The sequence below is a fragment of the Silene latifolia genome, chromosome 11 (assembly GCF_048544455.1).
Source record: "Silene latifolia isolate original U9 population chromosome 11, ASM4854445v1, whole genome shotgun sequence".
NCBI classification, from domain to species: domain Eukaryota; kingdom Viridiplantae; phylum Streptophyta; class Magnoliopsida; order Caryophyllales; family Caryophyllaceae; genus Silene; species Silene latifolia.
Window position 1 is genome coordinate 78,404,143 of NC_133536.1, and position 9,331 is coordinate 78,413,473.

At 39.7% G+C, this 9,331-nt stretch overlaps 1 non-coding gene across 1 annotated transcript; it reads right to left on the reverse strand.

The window, feature by feature from the left end:
* Positions 1-1,960: 1,960 nt before the first annotated feature.
* Positions 1,961-2,067, reverse strand: LOC141616317 (small nucleolar RNA R71). Its single transcript, XR_012530673.1, has one exon. It is a non-coding gene; the product is annotated as a small nucleolar RNA R71 (small nucleolar RNA).
* Between the last annotated feature and the right edge of the window lie 7,264 nt (positions 2,068-9,331).

Below are 9,331 nucleotides of genomic sequence, written 5' to 3' on the forward strand. Positions count from 1 at the left end.
GACAAAGATAAAATGGAATCCATTTTATCCTCAAATGGACCGAAATATTGGGTGTGATTAACAATTCTTATAATGTTAATTAAGATTAGTGGAATATATGATTACTTCTCTACACTAGGCATACATACCTATTGTCTCTTGTGGAAGAGCACCAAGCCCATGCATTGGCCATTCCTCCACCCTCCTACCCGGTTTCCCCTCGAAAAGAACAAGGGTCTTTTGCTTAAAAATTGATCATTCACTACATGCTTTAGTGTGTGATTTATTTTTATTCATTCCATCATTCAAACATTATTTTTAGAGAGATAAAAATAATTCTTCCTCTTTCTTCCTCCTCTTGACCGAATTACAAGAGGACCAAAATATTTTTGGGTCCTTTATTTAAGATTAATATTATTCTAGTTTTGATAATACTAATTTTATTAAGGGTATTTCTTGGGTATTAATCCTTGGTAGAGATCCTACACTTGGGTCTTTGTTCATCCATTGAGGAAAGCACAAGAACAAGAGAGAAGGAGATCTCTCTTGTGCCCTCATAAACCGAAAATCACAATGTAAGATGAACATTTCTTCTTTATATTTTTTATTAGTTTGCATGCATAAGATCATTTATTAATTTTATGACAAATTAAAATGGAACATATATGAATATGTTAGTATATAGATCTACTTTTCCTTCATCCTTGCATTTTTTACCCATCACCTATCTTTTCAATGAGACTTATAAGACATAAACCAACTCGAGTCCCATTAGACCAAGCATATAGTTGAGTAGGGAAGATTAAGTCGACTTGTAGATGTTGTACAATCTAATCGATTCGGCTCCGGGACCCAAACTTTCCTAGGATTGTAAGATATAAACCAACTCGATCCATCACAACAATAATTGCTTGCTTATAATTTGAGAATATGTTTGTATGATCAATTCCCATGAATCCCCTATGACCCCATGACACCCTAGTGCCTTTTATCAATAGTTTAAACCCCTTTTTAATCATCTTGCTTGTTTACTTTCATTGCTATTTAGTTTAGTTATCTTCTATTCAAACCCCAAATTGTGACACCTCTAGACACCGCTAGTTACAATTGAAAATCTCACTTCAATACCCGTCCCTTGGGATCCGACCTTTACTTGCCTCTTTACTAATAGTAGAGTTGTTTGTGGAGTTATAAATATTGTTTTGGTCTAGGTGCTCCTAACGAAAAGTACCGAAAACTAAACCTCCCAAGTGAGTACGACCAAAAATGGCGCCGTTGCCGGGGACGGTGTTAACTTGATTTAGATTTTCTTAGATTGTTATTAGTTGTGTCTTTCTTTGCCTTGGGGAAGTAAAACTCCTCAAGGTTTGTTCTAATTGTTTTCAAGTTGTTTGATATTTTGCATGTCTAGAAGATCACAAAGTAACTTGTTACCCTTTGATCACGAAATTAAAAGGACTTTGACAAACAATAGAAGACTTGCTAGAAGAACTTTGAGAGGTATTGGTGAGGTTGTAGATATTCAACCAAACACTATTGAGTTTGTCAACCCTTTTGCAAGAGAAGGTGAGGAGACCCCAACACAAAATCCAACACAAAATCAACCCACAATGCCTAAATTTTCATCACATTCCGTACCAACTGAGGAGAACCTACCCAATGGTACTCCCACACCACAACACTTAACCAGAAATTTCATTGCCAAATCCGCATTTATCCAATTAGTCGAAAGAAGCCAATTTGGGGGGATGCTAGTGAAGACCCTCATTCTCACATGGAGACTTTTTGTGACTATTGTGATGCGATTTCTCAAACCGGTGTAACTCAAGACCAAATTCGATGGGTCTTATTTCCTTTTTCTCTAATTGGCACCGCAAAACAATGGTTGAAAGGCCTTGATAAGGCTACTCTCGGAATTGTTTCTTGGAAGAAATTGGCTCTAGCTTTCTACAAAAAGTTCTACCCGCCGGAAAAGACTAACATGCTAAGAGCTCAAATTACGGGCTTTAAGCAAAGAGATGAAGAATCCTTGTATGAAACTTGGGAGCGATTCAAGGGAATTTGTCGCTCATGTCCTCATCATGGACTTAGCGAGTGGTTCTTGGTACAACAATTTTGGAATGGTCTTTATGAAGACTCAAGAAACATTCTCAACATGGGATCAAATGGTATGTTCACCGAAGTTGACGACAATCAAACTTGGAACAAGATTGAGGAAATGGTGGTCCATAATTCACAATATAGTAGACCTCGCAAGGCTACTAGAGGAGGAAAGCATGAACTGGACTCTATTACTCAATTGGGTGCTCAATTTAGTGCTCACATTGATACCATCAATCTGAAGTTCGAAAAAGCTATGGCTAGACTTGAAGAAGCCTCAAAATCACCAAAGCATCATGTTAATGCCATGACGGCATCTTCATCAATCCCAAGTGGGATATGTGAGAATTGTGGAACTTTGGGACATGACCAAAGTGAATGTAGGGGAACAAATGAACAAGTGAATGCTTTTCAAGCATACAAGAGTGGTAACCCTTATTCAAATTATTACAATGAAAACACCAAATTCCACCCAAATCTCTCATACAAAAGCCAAAATGTTCAAAACCCTCAACCAACATACACCCCACCTCCCATGAGAAACCAAAATCAAATACCCTTTTACAACCAAAACCAAGGTTACCAAAATCAAACTCCATACAATCAATAAAATGACCAAGGTTTTGATGTTCAAAAAGCGGTCCTCCAAATGCAGAAGAATCAACAAGAGTTTTTCACTCAAATGCAAAAGGATAGTCAAGCAAAGGAAATCACCATCAACAACATCCTAGCCCACACCAAAATGTTGGAAACCCAATTGACTCAACTAGCATCTTCAAGCTCACAAAGACAAAAGGGGCAATTACCACCTCAAAGTAATCCCCCAAAACATGAAACGGTTAGTGTCATTCACTTGAGGAGTGGTACGAGGTATGAAGCACCGAAGAAGCAAGTTGAGGATGAAGTTGTGGAAGCTAGTGACAAAGAAGAAGTTGTGCAAAACTCCAAGGATGGAGAACCATCAAAAGAAGAAGTTTCAAAGAAAAGTGAAGACAAGGCCAAGGAGAAGGAACCCATTGTGATTAGACTTCCTTTTCCAAGTCGTCAAGCCAAACCCAAATTTGATGACCAACTTGGAAAATTCATGGAAATTGTGAAGAATTTGGAAGTCTCGATTCCTTTTACGGAATTAATCAATCACGTGCCGGCATATGCAAAGTACATGAAAGACATCCTTACGAAAAAGAAATCGATCCGGAAGCTTGAGACTATCGCCTTCACTAAGGTGAGTAGTGCAATCCTTCAAGGGAGTTCACCTCCGAAACTTAAAGATCCGGGAAGATTCTCAATACCGTGTACCATTGGCGACACAACAATCAACAAAGCCTTATGTGATCTAGGGGCTAGTGTGAGTGTTATGCCGTATTCGGTAAGTAAAAGGTTAGGGATGGGAGAGCTTAAATGTACCAATATCACACTCCAAATGGCCGATAGATCGACGAAGACATCATTAGGGATATGGGAAGATGTTCCCGTAAGAGTTGGGAAGTTTTTCATCCCGGTGGACTTTGTCATTGTTAACATGGAAGAAGACTCCAATATTCCAATCATTCTAGGTAGACCTTTCTTGCACACCGCGGGTGCGGTGATAGATGTGAAGCATGGAGAGCTCACTCTAGAGGTGGGAGATGAGAGCATAACTTTCAATCTTGACAAGACCATGAGAGCTCCTCGTTTGCATGAACCATGTTTTATGGTTGATCATTATAGCCGGAAGAATGATAGGAAGAAGTCGGAATTCCAATGGAAGAAGAAAGTTGATGATGCTCCACCAAAAGAGCAAGGGAATTGTAACAAAGAGAGCTTGAAAAGCTCACCAAAGTCAAGCAATGAAGAAGATGGCCTTGTTGGCCAAAACAAGAAAGAGGGAGAGTTGTCCCTATATTGGCAATGCTATCGATCAAGACCAACATGAAGGACAACAAGTGCAAAGATCTATTGAGGATCTTTACCATGACAATGAACAAGCTTTTGACTACTTCTTCAGGGTGTTGAGTAACATCAACCACACCTTGAACATGCCCCCATGACATCTCACTAAGGATGAGAGTTTTGTGGAGTCCTCTCCAAACCACCATTTGAAATATTTCTAACTCCCTAACTTGCATTTTAATTCTTACATTGCATTTTTGTCATTTTTGGATTTTTATGCCTTGATCAAGATATTCATCATTTTTGAGAGAAGTGAGGGAGGGACTAATGATTTTATTGATGTGTAGTGCATTAACTTAGTGTGGGGATAGGAATTGCCTAGGCTATTCATGCCTTTGTAGTGCCCTTACAATGAAGAACACGGGATTTGAAGAATGAAAATGACACGGGTTATACAAGTGCACGGATGGACATGAATCCGGGTAGACCAGGAGGAATCCGAGCGGCTTATGGGTAATCCGCTCGTCTTACAGGAATCTGAGCGGATAAGGAAGAATCCGTTCGTCCAAATGAGCTACAAAATTGAAAAATTTTGGTCTGTTAGATAATTCGAGCGTCCAAGCTGAGAAGAAGCTCGTCTGAAACTGGTCGCTCGTCTTTGTAGAAAGACGCTCGTCTTTTTGCCAGTGCAGATTAAGCAAAGTTGCTGTAAGAGAATCCGCTCCTCTTTAAGGGAATCCGCTCGTCTTACTTGCAGAATCCGCTCGTCTTCACTGAAAGACGCTCATCTTTAGGCGAGTTTTCCTGAAATCAAATTGAGCAGAATCCGAGCATCCCGACAGGAATCCGCTCGTCTTCCCCCTGCAGTTTTGAAATTTTCGGGTGTTTTTAATACACCTCCCCTCATTCATTTCATTCATTCAAACACTACCCATAAACCCCAAAACCCTCATCCTCTCCATCACCAAAAACAAAATTTCCTCAACCAAATTCCACAAAATCAAATTCAAACTTCCTTACAACAACAATTAATCACTCCTTTTGCAACAATAATCAATCCAAGCACCAAAATCTTCAACCTTTGAGTCGATTTTTGAAATACAAAGACAAATCCTTTCATCTTAAAATCGATTTGGGTATAATTAGAAATTGAAGATTTTCAACCTTTTCTTGGTGTAATCAACAATGGCAAGAACAAAAGGAGCAACAAAGGCACTCAAGGCAAAGACACTTTCGAAAAGGCAACAAAGCCTTTAAGCAAAGAAAGCTTCAATGGCTATGGTGGTTGCTAATGCAAACTTGGAAGTTCAACAACAACAAGATCCTCCCTTGGAAGCAACAACATCAACAACTCCAGAAATCGCTCAATTATCAAACTATCCAGAGGTAATTTTCATTTCCGACTCCCATAGGGACACATTTGCCAAGTATGCTAAGAAAGCCATTTTACCCACCAAATTCATATGTGAAGACGCCTTGAACAAATTGGGTGTCCTTGAACAAATAAAAGCCTTCTTTGAAGCCATGGGGTTGGGAAAATTGTTTACTACAAGAGAATTGACATACCCCTCCCTTACCTTGGAATTCTTAAGTTCATTGAAAGTGACTAAGGTAGAGACTAGAGAATACATTGAGTTTCGTCTTGCCAATGTTAATAGGCGCATCACGTTTGATGTTTTGAGTAAAGCATTAGGCCTTAGTGATACACCATATTATCACAATATGCCCGAAAAGTATGACCCCGCTCCTCTTTGGGAGGCGATTTCCGGGAAGAAATTTCTGAGCTTTCATGCTTGTCGCGCTCTTTTAGTCCACCATCCGGGCATTAGAGTGTGGCACAAGGTCATCGGGAATACTATAATAGCAAGAAAAGGCACTAATCACTTCACCAAGCTCGATTGTGTTCTACTTGAGTCGGCCTTAAATGTCGGAAGGGAATTCACTAAGCCTTACAATTCTCTAAGGCTTTTGATAGAAAGATGGCTTAATGTTGATTGTGGTAAGGAAGGCACCGCTCATATAGTAAATGGAGGTCTAGTTACTCTCTTCGCCAAGCACTTTGACGCAAATTTCAACAAGGATAACACCTATGTGGCGATCAAAGGGGGTCATCTCATTGACATGGACAACATGATTTACAAGTATAAGTGGGTCAAGCATAATTCTCTTGACACCAACTATGGGTGGCTAACCAATGATGCTAGATCTTTCACTTTGCCTTCCAAGATTTGCCGGTTGAGTGCTCATCAAACAAACTAACTTTTTCCACTCTCAAAGGACGCCGAATACATCATCCGTCAACAAAGGGGCGAGATTGAAGAGCCCTCCTCCTCCATTGTCACACCACCCTACCCATTCAAATATCAAGAGTTCAAACCCAAAGATGTTGAAGTGGGCAATGACTACATGACTCTCCTCATGAGAGAGATGCACAAACAAGCTTATAATGATCGAGTAGATGCATACTTGGCCCAATATCCACCCCTCCTTCATTTAGCTAGGCAAGGACTACTTGATCCATCATGTCCTTTTCCTAGTTGGGCGGATAGGGAAGTCTTCTTTCCAAGCACATCTAGGGGTGAAAGACCGGGTAAAGATGAGAATGTCGATGATGAGGTTGTTGACGATGAGGGTGTTGATGAAGAGGTAGATGAAGAAGAAGAGGCTAATGAAGATAATGAAGGAAGTGAGAAAGATCAAGGAAGTGATGATGGGAGTGGAGATGATTCCGCTTCTATGGAGGAAAATGATGACAATGATGATATGATGGAGGACTAGCAAACTTTGGAGGCTCCTACCCTCTTGAGGTTTGTCTACTTCTTTCTTTGTTTTCTTTATTTTTATCTTAATCATAGTTTGGAGTCTCCTAGCAACACGAGGACTAACACCTTGGCTCCATTGAGGTGTTCTTTTTATTGTTCCCACATGGAAAATCCAAAATGACAACATATAGTTTCATGCATTGCATCTTGTATGCATGAACTACCCCAAAATTTAAGACATTAGAAATAATGTCTATTTTGGTTTGGGGAAGTACATGCATACCCAACGGGAGGTAATCTAAATTACGCTCTCCGTCATAAACAAAAACTCATGCATTATGTAGTGTAGCTTAGTATAGCTTGCATTTAGTATAGAAATCATGCATCATACTTGCATAATTTCCTATCATATTGGCCATTGAGGACAATCCCCATATTAGTGTGGGGATGGGAAATTCTAACTTAACTTTTATCCAAAAAATAAAAAATTTCAAAAAAAAATCAAAAAAATTGAAAACTTGAAAATCTAAAAACAAGTTCATTTCCTTTGTAGTGTAGTCTTGTGTATATTGTTTGTATATATTGTGTTTTTTCTATCCTTGTTCACATTGATCGACTACGCTACATCCGAGACATGAGGATATTGAAGACCGCATGGTATGATCTTTCCAATCTCCTTTTTCCTCTTTATGTTAATGACTATGTGGCTTTATTTTGATTGATGCGGTTTAAACAATGTGAATTTAGGACTTGCATTTAGATTATTTGGCATATTAGTTGGTAGAATCATATGCATTAGGAGGTATATATGTTAGTTGCATCATGGCATGTAGTTGCATGATAGAAAAATTTTGTGAAACCGTCTACTTGGGAAGCTTGACAAGTGTATATAGGCCCTAGTAGATGCTTTTTCTTCTTAAGACTTTGTTTGTTAGAATACTTGTAAAACACCCTAGGATGTGTCATGCTAGTATCCTTTGACCCATGGATTAAGGCCTAGTCAAGAGTACCTTGTGGTGTGATAACTCCTTGGCTACCGTTTATTCCAAGGTGACCCTTGAAACCATGCATCCATCATCCATGTTCTACCACATTTTTGTCATCAAAGGGAATGGGCACAAAAAATAATTGATTTGAGTTCAAGAAATGAAATGAAAAGTGAAAGAAAGTTTGCAAAAACACATCAAATGAAAAGAGGAGCAAAAATAGACTCCTAAAGCTTCAAATATAAGCCACCCTCACTACATATGGGGTGACTTTGAAAATGTTCAAAAAATGCAAAAAGTTGAAAAGTTGTCAAGTGTTGAAATGCCAAACATCAAAATGAAATGGCAAAAGAAAGTGTTCTCAAATGTTATATGCCACAAGAAATTGGGGGGAAAAACAACAACAAAAGCAAACTCCCAAATGAAACTCAAATACTATCGATCCCTTTATCCATCGTATCCATTTTTGTGCATGGTAGAGAGGGGACGACCCTTCTTCTTGTCTAGGCAAGAGGGGGAATTCCGCGATCCTCCAGTGTTTCTAACACCATAGGGAGTCTACTCTTGACAAAAGCATTTAACGATTGAGGACAAAGGTACCCTAGCTTGACACAACTTGGAGGTGATTTATTGGTATCCTTCTAGGCTTAGTAGTTTGAAGAAATTGCATCTATGAAGGAGTGTGTACCCTTGAATTGCTTCCCTTGTAGATAATTTCCGCCACATAGATGAGGAAAGTGGCTATTCTTTTGTAGATGCATCCATTACTTGATTTTATGTGCTATAATGATTGGATGTGTCGCCATTTTGGCAAGACCCACCTTGTCTTGCAAGAAGGCATCCTACCTCATGGTTGTCTTGTTGTGAGTTGAAGGGGCGGAGTGAGACCCGCTAATTGTCTCATATCGGCTATGCTATTAGGTTAGTTTAAATAACGGTCCTAGTCTTTGTCACCTCTTTACTCGGGACGAGCAAAGGTTCGGTTTGGGGATATTTGATGTGACCATTATTTGAGCATATTTAGTCCTCGAATTAGCCTTGTTCCCATGCTTTTTAGTGCATATTTGGGTCATTTATTGTCTTTAGTTCTTTGTTTTGCATATTCTTTGAGGTTTTGTTCCCTTGGTAGGAAAGGAGTGCAAACCTTGCATTTTCATGGCAAAATAGAGCTAAATTGATTGAATCCAATGACCAAGCACCGAAGAAAAGACAAGACTAGAAGGCCTTTGTACATACTATAGTAGATGGGCAATGATGAGAAAAGATCCTTGCATCTCCGACGAAATCCTCAAGGATTGTATGAAGAAAAAGGAAGAAAAGAAGAAAGGAGGAAGCTGACTCAGAATCCGAGCGGATTGCCCACAATCCGCCCGTCCAAGACCAGCAATCCGAGCGTCTTCCTAAGAGGGACGCTCGTCCAAAACCGCCACAATCCGCCCGTCCACCACCAAATCCGCTCGTCCAAAAGACCCACAATCCGCTCGTCCCGTGCCCTGGACGCTCGGATTGTGTGACAGCTATTCCGTCTTCTACTTGTTCAATGAAGGATGCGCATACATCGGGAAAGACTAGCAAAAAGGAGACTCGCATATTTTTCTGAGAGGAGCGATTCCTCAAGGACTTAATCGTCAT